General features: G+C 37.5%; 1 protein-coding gene across 12 annotated transcripts in view; it reads left to right on the forward strand.

The window, feature by feature from the left end:
* GABPB1 (GA binding protein transcription factor subunit beta 1) overlaps positions 1 to 17,851 on the forward strand; it is a 63,643-nt gene that overhangs the window by 2,375 nt on the left and 43,417 nt on the right. The window lies entirely within an intron of this gene.

The following is a 17,851-nucleotide window of genomic DNA, read 5'->3' on the forward strand; positions in this document are numbered from 1 at the left end:
GTAAATATAACTTTTGAAGATAGGACACTTTCAAAGCACTGTTGGAGCTCCAGATTTAAAAGGAGTCCTGTAAGGAAACATTTGGTGAAACAATACTTTTGTAATGCCGATAGGTACCCTTATTGTTAACTTTCCTAACTTAGAGTTCAAGTTCTCTGTCACTTTGAATCTGGGTTTTCTAGGTTCGGGAACGGTTAAACTGTAAATGTGTGAAAATTTCAGGCCATACTTAGTTTGGTGTAATGGTTTTGAAAAGCAAAATTCATTTCCAGTTGTTTCTGTGAACTCTAGTCTGATTCTGTCAGTCTGTAGTTCTCTACTGTTCCATCAACAGGAAGCATCTGGTCATTCTTCATGTAATTGTTAGAAAATGCCAGGTATATTTTTGATGTTTGCTATTCAAATGCAAATAAATATCAGATTGGATCTTGATTAATTTTACTTGATTTTGGTTTGTCAGTCTCACCCCCAACCCCCCACATCTCTGAGATATAGTTATAATGAGCCTCATCACCTGTAGAATGGACTTTTTTGTTTTTTTCCCCTTGAGTACCTCATCAGTTACTCAATGGTAACAGGTAAAGCAAACGAGTCATAAGGAATTCAGAAGTTAATTACATGAAATTTTGAATCCTGAATTCATTTTGCGGTGCAATGTCCCTTTGCAAATAGCCAGAGTATAAAGGAACTCGCTGATTGACTCCATCTCTTCTCTATCTCTTTGCAAACATTAAAAAACAGACCCAAACAAAACCTTAAAGTTGAGGACAACTTAGTGTTCTAATGAGTCATTACTTTGGCCTGAGAGCTTTCCAACCAGTAATCATATGTTTCTATAGCATTAATGTGTCTATCTTGGGACACTATAATTAGCGTTATACTTTTGTAAAGATGTTTGTACCATCATGCTCTTTAGAAGGTAAATCTATTAGTTATTAGTATTAAGGCTGTGTGTTTCCTCACAGTCTTGACAACAGTGCTCTGCACAGAGAAGATGCTTTGGTGCAATCAGCTGTCGGTTCAGTTGTTGGTGGGCCGGTGCACCTTTATTTGGGCTAAGCGTGTCCATGACATAAATGGGGAGGCTTAAGCATGAAGTGATTTCTCCACTGAGGGTAACTCCATATGTAGGGCCATTGATACATTTGGAAATAGAAATCTAAAACTCTTGGTTTTAATTCTCTTACTTTTTAATGGGAATAATTGTAAAGGCTGGCAGTTAGGGCCCAAGGTGCGAAAGTGCAAATAGAGAATGTGGAAAAGACTTGATCATTTTAGCTGATTGTACAGTTAGTATGAATCAACACTAGGGCATAATTTAAAATACCATTTTGAAGTTGGTAGAACAGCATGTAGAAAGAGCAAGGTGTTAGCCCCACTTTACTTTGTACTGACTGTATTATACCTGGGGTATCATGTCAGCTTTTTAGGTAGCATACTATCACATAATGAGTGGGACCTTACATCAGTTCTCAAACTTTATATCAGAATCACCTGCAGAGCAAAAATACGGATGCCCAGGCTTAAGTAGGATAGGACCTGGGCCACTGTATTTTTCTCAAGTTCCCCAGGAGATAGACACTCAAGTTTAAAAATCACTAACTATAGAGCACATCCAGAGTATGTTGGTCATTGGAGGAAATGGAAAGGAGGAAAGGTTGAGAAATGTGATGTTTGGCCCAAAGAAGAGCAGCTTGTTTAAGAAATGATAGCTGTCTTTAAATATTTGGAGGTGTGTCACAGAAAATCAGGTTTGATCTGACCAGAAGGAACTAGGATCAGTGGGTAGAAGTTAGAGGAGGCAAATTTACAACATTCTTCCAAGAAAAATTGCCTCAAAATGGAAAAAATATAATGGGTTGTTTTGGGTGGTAGGCTGTCTGCTCTCACTGACCGTGTTCAAGGTCAGGACTCTAGGGTAGAGGAATTGATGTGCTGAATGAGGATTTAGGCCGGGTGTCCTTAAGTTCTCTACCAACTGAGATTTTATGAAATGTGTCTAGATTTGCAGGTACAAAAGCAGAAGAGCAAAAGCTAATTGAGTGAAGCAAGCTGGTTAGCTTAACTGGATCATAGTGTTCACCTTGGATAAAGGGAAGTGAGAGAGCTACTTGATGAGGGCTTTAAACCAAGCAGTAATTGGGCAGACTCAAAAGCCTTAAAAAATGAGCCTGCTTGCTCTTTTGGAAATTCCCATTTAAGGGAATTTATCTTGATGTAATAAGGATGCGTGCAAAGACTTAGTTGTGAGGATACCAGTTGCAGCATTGTTGATAATAAAAGCAACATTTGACTCCCCCGTTAGTCATTGAAGTGGCTAATGTTATCCCCATTTTTCAGAAGGGAAAACAGGCCTAGGGACCTGAGCGAGCTTGCCCAAAGCAGGCTTAGTAAGTGGTAGAGCCAAGCCGTGGATCCAAGCAGTCTGACTCCAGAGCCAGTGACTCTTGATCACCATGCTGTAAAATTATACCCAATCTAAAATGTTTCACAGTGATTGTTAGGATACATGCCTGCAGTGACACTGCCTAGCCATTAAAGTGGTGTTAGAAGAATGTAAAGAGGTGAAAAGTGGACTTTTCATGTATATGCTAAGTGAAAAAATAGATTTAAAAACAAATATATTGACATCTGGAAGGATATGTGCCAAATTGTTAAGTGGTTATTTCTGAGGCTAGTTTTATAGGTGATTATTTTCTTCTTTGCTTATCCAAATTTTCCAACTTCTACAACAAATTTTATTGTGTATTATTTGTAATTAAAAAGATATTAGAATGTTATATTTCAATAAAAAAATTAAAGATACAAGCATAGGCTGAGGAGTTTGGATTTTATACCCTGCAGTTTTTACAAGCCGACTTAGGAATTTCACATAAATGAGAATTTGTAAGTGCATGAAGTGTTTTGTATTTTTTAAAGTTTGATTTCTTGTCATTCTAGAAGTAATGTATTAATTAAATAGAGAAAAATATCATTAACTCCTATCATCCTACCATAATCAGTTATCTATTTTGTTGTGTTTTCTTCTTCTTACATGTAATATTTTAAATGTTGTATCCATCCCAGCTTAGTCACTCTCTAGATGTGTGACTTTAGGCAACTTTCTTAGTCTCTCTGTGCCTCAGTTTCCTGCTTTGTAAAATGGGGATAATTATAACACCTACCTCATAGTGGTTGGGAGGATTAAATGAGTTACTGCATATAAAGTGATCAGAACAGTTTCTGACATAGTTAATAGCTCAGTGTTAGCAATTATTATTATAAAATCATAGTCCACTAAAAGCCTTGGGGTTTTGGAATTAAGAATATTTGGGATATAGGCAAGGTAATAATGTTATGTAACCTTTCAACAGAGTCCAGTGGAGCATCCCTCTTCAAACAGGTTACTATTTCCGCAGCAAAATGTATGAACGTTTACACTAAATGGAATAAATAGAGAGTATAAATAACTTCCTGTTTAGTTCAGGTAAGGTTTTACTGCCAAAAGAGTTATTTTGGGTTTCAGAGGTTTTTGTATTTTGGAATTGCACTTAAGGAACCTGTAGGATATTTACTCAATTTTGAGTCCTATTTTATTTTAATATTAAATTATACACCTTTCATGTTATGTAGTTTTATAATCCATGGTAATTTAAAAAATAAAAAACAGGAAATGTTCACTTCTGTTTCCTTTGATTAAAAAATATGCTAGACCACCAGTACTGCTGATTTTATTCCATAGTGTATAATCTTTTCTAAAAGAGGCTTGAGGGCCACCCCTGGTGGTTTAGTAGTTAAGTTGAGTGTGTTCCACTTTGGCAGCTGAGTTCGGTTCCCAGGCAGGGACCTATACCCCTCGTCTCTCGGTGGCCATGCTGTGGTGGTGGCTCATGTCCAAAAAAAGAGGATGATTGGCAGCGGATGTTCGCTCATGGCAAATCTTCCTCAAAAAAATAAATGAATAAAAAATAAGAGGCTTGAGAGTTTCTCTAACCCGGTTAGCTTTTTTCTGCCTCATTAACTTGAGGGATAAGACATTTCGACTGTGCTGGTTTACTGCAGCAGTGATTCTTTGAAGGAGATGAGTGAGAGCCACCATGGTATCTCTCTTTAATGTACCTTTCCCTGTTGTAGATGTGGATACTGAGGTGGATGTTTACCCGAGGTCCCAGTATTAATTCTAGAACTGCACAATGGAATTAGGTCGCTTCCTCTCATAGTGAAGTTATTGGATGTCAGCCCCTTTTGACTCCTGTACTCCTTTGTGTCTACAGCACTTACCATGTATCCAAACAGGAAAAAAATTTAAAGTGCTTTAGTTTGTTCCAGTTGCTGTAACAAAATACCAGAGACAGGGCAGCTTATAAATCACAGAAACTTATTTCTCACAGTTCTAGAGACTGGGTGATCCAAGATCAAGATGCCAGCATGGCTGGGTTCTGGTGAGGACCCTCTTCCAGGTTGCAGTCTTCTCTGTTGTATGTTCATACCGTGGAAGGGGCAAGGGAGCTCTCTCGGAGCTCTCCTAATAAGACCATTAATCTGATTCATGATCTGCCCTCATGACCTAATCACCTCCCAAACGCCCCGCCTCCTAATACCATCATTTTGGGCATTAGGAAGAGTTCATCATACAAATTTGGGGGCGGAGGGAGACACACAAACATTCAGACCATAGCAAACAGTATGGTGTATAAGTGAATGATCTAAAAAATTTCCCTGACAGCCTAACTGGCTAGTGTGAACTCTTTTCTCTTTGCCCATGGGATTACTCCACCTTTGTTCTTTTATCCGTTCTTTTCGTAGGGACCCTCAGTTTCTCTCCCTTAGCTTATTCCTGTATGCATTAGGTATAGTGGGAACTTGACATCAGTCACTGCTTTCATGTTTTACTGGGCTCCTGTTGTCAAATCTTTCTACCTCTGTTTCCTCTGCTGTTGCTCACAGGTTGCTGCATATTTGTGGAGGAAGGTCGGTAATTGTGGACATTTTTTGGCCGCTATAAATTTATGCTGAACAATTCAAATGGGCCCTTGATAGTTCTTGGTGATCATTTTATTAATCTCATATTTTTCTCTTGTCTCATACATCTTTCTCTCTCTCAGAAGATGCCATTGACTTCTACTTAATTGAAAAAGAAAATAGAGTACAAGCTTGCACATTTTCTTCATTGTCACCATGACAAAATCTCTTCTTTCCTCTTATTTTGTAAAGTGAAAGGAAGAGGAATCTTTTGCTGTTCCAGGAATCTTGCTGCCACACTTAACCTTTTCTCTCTGATCACTTTGGTCATTATCTGCAATGGTTTTTCCTCTCTACCTTTGAGTATGTACAGATTTTTCTTTTTGGGGAGAAAAAAAATCAACTTGATTATTGCTACAGTTCTTTCTAGCTGTCTCATTTCTTTTATTTCAGAAATTTTAAGACCGTAGTTAAAATTGCTGCCCTCAGCTCTTTTACTACTTCTTCCCTAACTTACTGCAATTCTGTAATGTATTCTGATCATTGCTTCAGGGGACATCCTTCTCACCAATGGTATTGGCTTCATCCTGATTTTATTCAGGCAGAATGTGTGTATTACTGTTGATTTCTACCCATGCTTCCTAACATTTCTTTCCTTGCCCTTCATAGTATGCCATCCTGCTTTTCCCTTTCTGACTACTACTTTTCTATTTTCTTTGTTGTTACATGATCTTCTTACTACTATCATTATTCCCCTCAGTACTTGGCCCTCTGCTCCTCTCTGTCTTTTTTCAGATGGATGTTTTGTATGCTGATGACTCTTAAATGTGTACTCTCCAGGTTTGTATCTCCAATAATTTACCTAATATTTCCATTGGGAGACTCCATTTCCATCACTTTTAGATTTATTATTACCCAGCTTTCAACCAACTGCATTTTTCTTTGTTAGTTTTATCATCTTCATGCTTACAACTTAAAGTTGTCTGTGATGCATGTTTCTCCTTATTTTTTTTCCTTTTTTTGTTGCGGTATAATATAACATTATATTAGTTTGAGGGATACAACATAGTGATGTGACATTTGTATACACTGTGAAATGATCACCACAATAAGTCTGGTTACCATCTGTCACCATATAAAGTTACAAAAAAATTTCTTTTCTTTCCTTTATTTCTTATATCCGTCCGTCAGCATGGTTCTTTAGATTACTCTTCACTGCATCTCAGTTTGCCCTGAGATTCTGCATTGTCAATTATTTGCCCTTTCTAACTTTAGAGTCTCCTTCCTCCTCCAGTCCGTCCTGCATATGGCTGCCAGAATAATTTTCCTGAAACTTTTTGAACCCATTGCTACTAAACCTAAGCAGCCAGAGGAGAGAACATGTGCTGTTGACCTTTGCGCTCTCTATGTGCCAAGCACAGTGAAGTGAACTTGTGCTGAATAAATGTTTGAATGGATCACCATTTGCTCAAAACATTGAGTGACTCCCAATTGTCTGTAGGATAAAGTCCAAGCTCTACTTTCTGGCTTTCAAACCTTTTCATTATTATATCTTCTGCTGCTTCAGCCATATTCCTTACTCCTTAACATTATCAAGTCAGTGTTTCCTCTATAATATACCATGTTCAGGCACAGCTCTGTGTGTTTTTCCTTTTCCTTGCCTGTCAAAGCCTATTCAGAAATGTTTGCCCTGTGCCAGGCACTGTTCTAATCTCTGCTGTTAGAGTAATGAACAAAACAGAAGACAAAGTCTCTGTTTTCTTGGAGCTGACATTCGGAGGGCGGGGGAGAAGGGGCACAGTAAACAGATATCAGGTGGTAATGAGTTCAATGAAAAGAAATAAAACTGGATAAGGGGATAGAATGGTGGGAGGTGGTTGTTAGTTTAGGTGGTCTGGGAAAGCTTTCTCTTTGGGTGTCTTGGAATGAAGGAGTAAACCATGCAGTTATTTAACTGAAGAGCTTTCTAGGCAGAGGAAACATGTTCAAGACCCTACGTGGGGACATGTTTGGCTTGTTTGAATAATGGCTAAGACTTGTGTGGCTAGAGCAGAATGAATAGAGTGACAGATGAGATTAGGGAGATAGTGGGGAGCCAGATTATGCTTCAAATGTTAAGTCTCTCATTGAAGAAGACTTTCTTGACTATATCATTTTGTTTAACTTAAAGCTTCTCTAAACCCATATAGCAACTATGAAAGTAGCTTTCAAATTATTTTTTATTGTGACCCACAGTAAGAAATGTATTTTACTGTATCATTTAGCATATATACATTGTTAGGTGTGTGTGCCTGAGTGTGCATGTGTATAACTGGAACAAAGGTTTCATGAAACATGATTTACCTTTACTACTTTTGATATATGCTGATATTTTTTAAAATGTTGGCTTTAACCCGCTAACATGATTTCACAGTCGGCTAATGGATCATGACCCACAGTTTGAAAAACACTGACCTATGGTATATATCTACTTAAAAAAAACCAAACCAAACAAACAAAATAAACTGCCGACTGCTTTTTTTTTTATAATCCACATATTCTTTCAGGTTGTAAAGTATCTTCGGTTAAAGATCATGACTTCAATTTTTTATGTGTATAGATTTTTAACATTTACTAAGTGCTGAATAGAGAGGATTTGTTTAATTCAGCAAATAGCCATTGAGTGGCATGGTAGAAACTCCTAGATACTAAAATACACATAAGCGTAAGATAAATCCTGCCTGACTTCCTGAAGTTTATGGGAGAGGAAAGCTTATAAAAAAAATAGTTCATAATATGGTGGAATCCTTATATTAATGGAAGTAGGTTCCAAGTACGAGAGAATGGAGAATTCTTTTTGCTGAGACGGTCAAGGGTTGATTGTTAGAGGAGGTAATGTCTAAACTGAGGAAGAATATGAATACTTGGTCAGGTAAATTGGGGTAAGGAGAAGGCATCTCAGGCAGAATAACATAAAGGAATGGTATCATAAGACAAAATAGTACGTAGGGGTAATTATAGGTAGCTCTGTATTGTTGGAGTATAAATCCAAGGGGGAATTGTTGAGTTGATGAGGCTGTAGTGAGGCGTGGGCCAGATCCTTAAGCTTTGAAATGCGCTGGAGTCATCACTTATTCAGTGATTATGCAGTTAGATGAAAATTATGTATAGACAGAACTACTTGTAGGAAGTTGCCACATGGGAAGTTAGAGATATCATCTCTCAATAAGTCTAATACAGCCAGTTTTTCCTCTCATGGTGAAACATATCACTGTTTACTCAATTGTGCCCCAGAGGAGTTGGCCCATGTTTATGGGCTATGTTGTACTGAAAAGTCTTTTTAAACATTAAACTTTCACCCATTGCAATGTGAAATTCACTCTCTAAGAAGCACTTGAGAACTGAGACATGTTGAGGAAATGGGAGATACACATTTCAGGCTAATTTTGGGATTTATGTTTACGAAGTAGAATGGTAGATGGCCAACTATTTAAGTTATTTTTCACTTCAAGTTAAATATACATACGGTTAAATTCTGTATTCTCTAGGGGATTGGAATACATGATTATATCTATGTTTTAGAAAGATATTTTGATAAATTTGACCATACCACAGTTTATGGCAACGTTCAAAATACAGAAACTTGAGACAGACTGGAAGGAATATTTGTATCATATAATAAACCGGAAATTTACATAATGCACTCCTACAAAGAAACAGTGACATAGAAAAATAAGTAAAGAATACGAACAAGCAGCTTCCGAAGAGGAAGCATGAGTGGCCAACAAACATTTGATATGATATGCAGTCTCATTAGTAATTTGAGAGATATGTATTAAAACAGATAATATTTTGTTACCTATCATACAGGCAAAAATTTAAAAAGCATGGTAATATTGATCAGCTCTATTATGAGGAAATAATAAATACTATAAACTACTGTTGGGAGTATAAGTTGTTATAACCAGTTTTGGGGGGTAAACTGGTGTGGGCAGTTTGGTAGTATCTGTTAATTTAAAGTGCTATTCCCAACAAATCTGTCCATTTTCTGCACTAGAGGAACACTTGCATATATGCCTAAAGAGACATTTACAAGTATGTTCATTGCAGCATTGTTTTTATTAGTAAAAAACTGGAAAAATAAACAGAGCTGGTCATAAATACGAAAATGACCAAGTAAGTTGGTGTATTCATGCTATGAAATAACACGTAACAATTTAAAAAAGTGAACAAAGTACATATACTTTTTTTTTTTTTTTTTTTTGAGGAAGATTAGCCCTGAGCTAACTGCTGCCAATACTCCTCTTTTTGCTGAGGAAGACTGGCCCTGAGCTAACATCCATGCCCATCTTCCTCTCTTTATATGTGGGACGCCTACCAGAGCATGGTGTGCCAAGTGGTGCCATGTCCGCACCCGGGATCTGAACCGGTGAACTCTGGGCTGCCGAAGCAGAACGCGCGAACTTAACCGCTGCACCATGGGGCTGGCCCCTACATATACTATTGAGTGATAGGTTGCAGAACAGTTTATACAGTATGATAGCATTTATATAAATAAGGAAAAAATGCAGAACAGTACTATATTTTGGAGGGGGGAATATATATACATGCAAATGCAAAGAATATGGTCTGGTAAGATAAATACTAAACTGATAATAGTGCTTAACTCTTGGGAAGGGGATAGAGGATTGAGTTTTGGGAGTAGAGATAGAGAAGGATGATCAGAGGGAACCCTAGCTTTTGCAGTAATCTTTAAAATTTTAAAATCAGAGTATTATAGTGTATTTAAAAATTCATTAAAAATAATGATCAGTTTGACAATAGGATGGACAATGGTTGAGGAAGGAGGGAAACCAATGAAGGGGGCTCCTTCATTAATGTAGGCATGAGAACGTAGTGGCAGAGAGAATGGTGAGAGAAGGACTGATTTAAAAATGACATGAGGGCAATTTGGCAATATCTATCAAAATTACAATTGTGTTTACCTTTGTCTCAGTGATCCTACTTCAGAGATTTTTCCTACAGTTATATGAAATGAAATAATACATCTACAAAGTTATTAATGGCAGTGTTGTTTATAATAGCAATAGTCCATCTATAATAAACTAAGGCATATACACACAATAGAGCATACTAAGCAGCTGTACAAAAAATGAAGAAGGTCTCTGTCAACTAATTGGAAAAATCTCCAGAATGTGTTAAGTTAGAAAAGCAAGTACAGACCAGTCTATGTAGTAAGGCTATCTCTTGTTAATTATAAAAATATTGAAAGGATACCCATGAAACTAGTAAAGGCGATTACTCGTTATGGCCGGGAGGGTAAATGCTTCCATTGAGACTTTTCAAGGTCTACATATCTGTGTTTGGGTTTTTAAGTTGTGTGAAGGTATTGCCTATTGAAAAAATAAGAGAAAAAGAGATGCAAAGTAGACCTTTTAGGGCTTGGTGACCAAGTGTATGTAGAGACATGAGGGAGAGGGCGGAGTTGAAGATAGCTCCCAGATTTCTAGTTTGGGAGGTAAAGAGGGTGGTACCATCATCAGGGAGTACAGAAGGAAGATTAGGTTTTGGCATGTGCATGGGAATTTCTGGACATGCTAATTGATGATTCCTTACTTCTCTTTTTTAGGGATGTGTGTGTATAATTTATGTGCTTTAGATATGGAACTCGAGTGTATCTTAAACATGAATATTAAATAGTCATCAATAAATACTTTTTATCCTTTGATTGCAGACATTTATATTCTAGGTTTTATGGAGAGCAGCTTTGTAATGATGTCGTAATTTTAGAGTCAAATAGGGACATTGGTATGCATAGATAGAATGTAGATAGAGGAACAGAGAATATGTATCTGATAAATACATAGCTTATGTGGGAAGTAGGAACTTAATTTATTAGCATGGTTCCAATTTAATTACATCTTTTGGTATCTGAAATTCAAAGAAATAAAAATAGCTTTGAATAACGAAGTGATCTTTAGGGTAGATGAGATTATACTGTAACATTTAAAACAATGTTAAACTGGTTTAGGGAATTTTATGGTAGAGTATAAAAATATTTTTTATATAGTACATTTGGGAGTAACTGTATATAAGACAGAGAGGTTTAACCTAATGGAGAAGAGGGGTCACTACGTGCTGGGTGCTGCCTAAAACAATTTCTTGCTGCATAATTTGGAGTTTAGAATTTATTTGAATGAGTTATATTTCAGAATCTGATTGTTGAGGACCTAATTTATCCAAATGATTTTTACCTGATTTCTATTTGACTAGAGTCAAAAAAAATAAAAGGGAAGCACAGATAAAGGACGTACATGCCAGGACTTGCAAATGAATTTAGTTCTTTTCCGGGTTTATGTTAATAAGGATTTGGGTGTGGACTAGCAATAAAAAAGAGCTGCTAAGTAATTCTTTCTTGAGATTTAAAATTTTAACCATTTTATATTTGAAGAGAAGATGTTTTACTAGTGATAGTTTTACTTTAAAAATGCTTTAAGGGGCTGGCCCCGTGGCCGAGTGGTTAAGTTCGCATGCTCCGCTGCAGGTGGCCCAGTGTTTCGTTGGTTCAAATCCTGGGTGTGGACATGGCACTGCTCATCAGACCATGCTGAGGCAGCGTCCCACATGCCACAACTAGAAGTACCCGCAACGAAGAATATACAACCGTGTACGGGGAGGGGGTTTGGGGAGAAAAAAGAAAAAAATAAAATCTTTAAAAAAAAAATGCTTTAAAAATAACAAATAGTAGTTATATGTAGAATCCTGTAACAGTTGGAGGTGGTCTTGCTTAAGTGAGGGTGAAACTGTTCTGTCACCTCCAACCTGTGCTTACCCCTATACACACTGCCTTTCTCAGTACTGCAGTCATCTGGAGTTATGGGGAACAAAATTTGAGAAATGCTGGATTGGGCTGGCTAGTTTGGGCTTGGATGGACTCTTACATATCTTTGAATGTGTCCAGTAGAGTGAAAGGGTGGTAATAGCACAGGGTATAGAAATTAATGTAATTCAAGAAGCATTTAATTAGTGGGTCTTAATCAGGGATGATTTTGCCCCCAGGAGACATTTGACAATACTGGAGACTTTTTTTTTTTGAGGAAGATTAGTCCTGAGCTAACATCTGTGCCCATCTTCCTCTGCTTTATATGTGGGATGCCTGCCACAGCATGGCTTGATAAGCTGTGTATAGGTCTGTGCCTGGGATCTGAACCAGTGAACCTTGGGCTGCCGAAGTGGAATGTGTACACTTAACCACTATGCCATTGGGCTGGCCCCTAGAGACCTTTTTTGACGTCATAAAATGAGGGAGAGGGGAGTGCTACTGATATCTAATGGGTTGAGACCAGGGATACTGCTAAACATCCTACAATGCACTGGACAATCTCCAACAACAAAGAACTATCAGGCCCAAATTGTTGTTATTTCTGAGGTAATAAAAACCCTTGGTTAGTTGAATACCAGTAATGTGTGCAGCACTGTTCTAAAGTACTTAAGGGTGCAAATGGCACTTGTGTCTACCCATAAGAAACTTATCACCTAGCTAAAGCATCTCAAACTTAGCAAGTCTATGGCTATTCTCTTAAGACCTGACCCATCCTATTCCACTTTGCCATCTTTATTTCAGTAAATAGTTTCACTTTTCACCAAGTTGTTCAGGCGAAAAAACGTAGATGTCATCTTTGACTCCTTTTTCTTGTTCACTGACATCTAATACATCAGGAAGACTTGTTAGCTCTACTTCGAAATTTATCTTGCATCTGGGTAATCGTGGGCTAGATTATTTAGACCAGTCCTTTTTTTGAAATCAACTGAAAATGCTGGATAAGATATATAAAACACCACCTTAAGTGCTGTGAAGAACTAAGAAGATAGGGGAATGTGGTAAGTCAAATTCTGGAAGAAAGCCTATACCAAGAGAGGTTAGCAGAATACCTGGAGAACTGAAGCCACTTTTGCCCTGAGTATGTTTGCTGATATCAAGAAATTTAGGTTTCTATTCATTAGCCTTGTGGAGGGAGGTGGACAGAAATCAAGACTCAGAGCCTACCCAACCTGTGGACATGTAAAGTCTTATAAGAGATCCTTCCCTAATTAGGCTTGGGCTCCACATGTCTACACCTGAGGGGAAAGGATGAATGAGAACTAACCCCTGCCCCCCTTTCATTGCCTGCCTCCCAGCTGAATATCAAGGGACTTCAAGGCACGTTGTCTTGGCACTGAGCAGAGCAGTTGAAAAAAGAGAAAGGAAATAAAAGTCTCTGCAAAGTTGTGGCCATAGCCTAGCAAGGTAAAGGAACCTTAAGCCATGACTTAATTTAGGTTGGTCCCTGACTGGTAGTGTCTCTCAGGTGCTTGGCAGAAGCAAACACTCCCTGGAGGCATGCTCCTTCATCTTAGGCCTCCTCACAAATAATTTTTCAAGGACACTGACCAGCATGTAGTCAAAGATAAGCAGACATCCAAGGAGATGAGGAGACAGGGAAACATGGGCAAGAACCAGCAGAAATAACAGCAGAACACTATTTACTTTTCTCTCTCTCTCTTTTTTTTTTTTTTTGGTGAGAAAGATTGTCTCTGAGCTAACATCTGTGCCAGTCTTCCTCTATTTTGTATTTGGGATGCTGCCACAGCATCGCTTCATGAGCGGCATATAGATCCGCACCCAGGATCTGAACCTGTGAACCCTGGGCTGCAAAAGCACAGTGTGGGCACTTAACTACTATGCTGCCAGGATGGCTCCTGAACAAGATTTTCCTAGGCATCATATATTGGAATTAGCAGATGCATGATAAAACAACCATGCTTACTATGTCTACAGAAATAAATGACAAACTTGAAGACAGGAAAGTATAAAAAAGTCCCGTTGTAGATTTGAAAAAGACAAATATAACTGCTGGAAATAAAAAATGCAGTAACTGAATTAAAAACTTAATGATGCTATTTGTAGCAGATTGAACATATCAGAAGAATTATTGAACTGGAGTATAGATCAGACAAAATTATCCAGGATGTAGCTTAGAGGTAAAAGAAAAAAAGGGAAAATATAGAAGACAGGCTAAGTGATATGGAGGATAGAGTAAGAAGGTCTTAACTGAAATTCCAGAGGAAGAGACAAGAAAAGATGGGGCATTTAAAGAGATGATGGCTGATATTTTCCAGAACCAATGAAACATACCAAACCAAGATTCAAGAGTCCCAACAAATCCTAATTAGGACAAAAACAAATCCACATCTGGATACATAATGAACTTACAGAAAACCAATGATATAGAGAAAAATCTTAAAGGTAGCTGGAGAAAAAGAAGATAACCATCAAAAGAGCAAGAATTAGATTAACAGGTGACTTCTCATCAGCAACAATGGAAGTCAGAAAATAATGAAATGATGTCCTGAAAAAACCTGCCAACCTAGAATTTTATACCCATTAAAATATCTTTAAAGAATTGTGGTGAAATAAAGATATTTTAGACAAAAACAGATTGTCGTAGCATCTCACCCATTCCAGATAACTTAATGTTCAATAGAACTGTACAATAGAAGTTTCTGTGATGATGGAATTATTCTTTATCTGTGTTGTCCAATATTGTAGTCATAAGCTACATAGGGCTATTAAGCACTTGAAATATGGCTAGTGTGATTGAGGAGCTGAATTTCTTTTTTTCCTGAAGAAGATTAGCTCTGAGCTAACACTGTGCCAATCTTCCTGTTTTTTGACTTGAGGAAGATTAGCACTAAGCTAACATCTGTGCCAGTCTTCCTCCACTTTATATGTGGGTTGCCACCACAGCATGGCTGATAAGTAGTGTGGGTCTGTGCCTGGGATCCGAAACTGTGAAACTGGGCAGCTGAAGCAGAGTGTTTAAGTTTAAATAGTCACATGCACCATATTAGACAGTGAAGTTCTAAAGGATATACTTTAGGCAGAATGATATTGATCCATGTGGCAGGAATGAAATGTATAAAGGGCTGAAAATTAAGGAAAGTGATATATATTTGGAGAATGAAAATGAGTATCAACTATATAGAACAGTAGAAATAGCTAATGGGTTAAAAAACAAGACAGTAACAGAAAGGAGATAAGTAAAAGGGTTCTAGGTTCTGAGGTCCTTGTATTATCTAGATGGAGGCTACATTTAAAAAAACTTTTTGTATGGAAACCTTTAAATATATAAAAGGAAAGAAAAGAGTATACTGAACCCTCATGTATTCCTTACCCAGGCTCAACAGTGATCAACTCATGACTAATTTGGTTTCATATATATCCTCCATTACTTTAAAACAAATCCCGAGTATCCCATTATTTAATCCATAAATATATTGTTTTTATCTCTAAAAATATATAAACTTAAACTATAACACCATTATATCTCAGGAAAAAATCAACATAATTCCTTAATATCATCACATATTAGGCATATGTGTTCATGTTTCCCCAATTATCTCCAAATGATTTTTTTAAGACTTAATTTTTTTAGGGCAGTTTTAAGTTCACAGCAAAATTGAGGGGAAAGTATAGAGATTTCCCGTATACCATCTGCCTCCGTATATACCTAACCTCTCCCATGTCACTGTTTCCCACCAGAGTGGTACCTTTGTTACAACTGGTGAACTTACATTGACACATCACAGTCACCCAAAGTCCATATTTTCCATTATGATTCATTCTTGGTATTGTACATTCTGTGGGTTTGGACAAATGTGTGATGACAAGTACCCATCATTATGGTATCATTCAGAGTATTTTCATTGCCCTAAAAAAATGATTTAAAGAAATTTACATTTTACTTCTTCAAATTGGAATCTGAACAGGGTTCACACATTGCATTTGGTTGACGTGTTACTTAGATCTTTTAAAATCTATACGTTCTTTAGGGAATGAGGAGTAAAGATTTTGATTAACTTTAGACTTTACTACATGGTGTGATTTCTAGCACACCACTAAAAGGACAGAAACAGAGGATAAAACTTCCAAATAAGTAGAAGAAATAGAATGTTAGAAAAAGAATCAACCCAAAAGAAGGCAAGAAAGAAAAACAATTGGACAGGGAAAAAATGGAGAGCACAAAAGAAGATTTAAACCTAGATAGACAGTAATTAAAGGTTAAAAGTCTAAATGATCAAACAGATATCATCCTAGCCTGAGGCACTATCAGCTCTTGCCTGGAATAATTTCCTAACTAGTATTCCTGCCTCAATCCTTGCCTCCCTCTGTGTGTTGCCCGTATAATAACCAGAGTAGCTTTTTAAAAATATAAGTCGCATGACAACACTCTCCTGTTTAAAACATTCCGACAGCTTCCTAGTAAGCTTAGTAAAATAACTCCTTACTAGTGCCTGTAAGGCCCTACGTGATGTGGCCCGTTCATATCTCTAGGATTGCAAATCCTGCTGTCCTCCTTCACTCTACAACAGGGCCCTTATGCTTGCTGTTCCATCTCCCTGGATCACTAGAAATAGTCGGAATTCTTGTTCTGAGCACCAGAAACCACCTCTGGTTAATTTAACAGAAAAGGAATTTATCTCAGGAAGAAACTGCTACCACTACTGTCAGGGGAATCTGCTGCCACACTTGCCATTCTGGATTCTGTGTACTTACTGCTTTTTTATGCACTGTCTTCTAAGTTAAAGTCCAGCATAGATGCGTCTCTGTTGGAGTGGAGGATATATGACTGTACCCTAGCTGCATGGGAAGCTGGGGAAGCAAATACTCAGCTTCAGTGGTAGGCAGAGGGTTCTGCCTTCTTTCAGGACTCATCTGAGGAGAATTCCCTAGATGTGTGAAGGTGTTTTGACACTGAGCAGCCAAAAAGAGTGACATGTCTATCGTGATGCTTTTCCCTAGAATTCTTCCTTGCTTTGCTTCCTCCCTTCATTCCTGTTTCTACTCAAATGTCACCTCCTCAAGGAGGCCTTTCCTTAGACTTTGTCTAAAATGGCAATTCCCTATCTCTGATCCTTTACTCTCTATTTTATTACCCTGCCTTACATTTTCTTTGTGGCACTTATTACTACCACCACTACTATCATTGATTGATTGATTGCAGGCTCTCCTCCCAGAATACAAGCTGCACGAGGGTGGGGACTGTCTGTCTTTGTTTACCTTTCTCTTGGCAGGTAACATATGCTCAGTAAATGTTTGTTTAATGAATGAAGGGGAAACATGTAGATTGTGGTATAAATTGCTGAGAACATTTAAAGGGAAGGATTAATGAGGAATTACTTCATTTAAGGAAGGCTTATCGGAGAAGAGGAGTTTTTGAAATGGACTTTGATTGAAGTAAAGATTGGGAGAGTATGGATGTACCATTTTAAACTCAGAAAAGAGCAGGAAGGGAGGCACTGGGTCTGGAACAAGATGATCGTGTGGGATGGGGAAGAATTGTTTAGAATCTGATGGCCTTCAGGGCCCTTTGTGAAGTGGGAATTGAGAAAAATGGATGAGGTGAATCTGTGAGCAGTTGATAGTGGGCCTTGAATTATAAGGTGAAGTCTTTTGACTTGACTACCAGAAAGTAAGAAATAATTAGTTGTTGTTGTTTTTTTTTGAATTAAAAATAAACTATGGTATTTCCACATAGCTGAGTACTATGCAGGTGTAAAACAGAATGAGGTAAATCTCTATGGAGAATTTTCCAGGATATATTTAAAGTGGAAAAAGAGCAAAGTGCAGAACAGTGTATGTAGTATGCTCTTTGGTATAAGAAGTGTGTGTGTGAGGAAATAAGAGTATATATTTTTGCAGTACTAATTTGTTTATATTGCAAAAAGAAAAACTGAAAAGACAAATCAGAAACTAATTAAATTGTTACCCTATGGTAGGGGCATAGGAAGAATGGCATGAAGGAGACAGGGATGGAAGTAAGATGTCTGAGTTTACCTTTTTATTTAGTTTTAACTTTTGAATTATGTAAATATTTTATATATTCAAAAA

This window comes from Equus przewalskii, chromosome 1 (assembly GCF_037783145.1).
Source record: "Equus przewalskii isolate Varuska chromosome 1, EquPr2, whole genome shotgun sequence".
Lineage (NCBI taxonomy): Eukaryota > Metazoa > Chordata > Mammalia > Perissodactyla > Equidae > Equus > Equus przewalskii.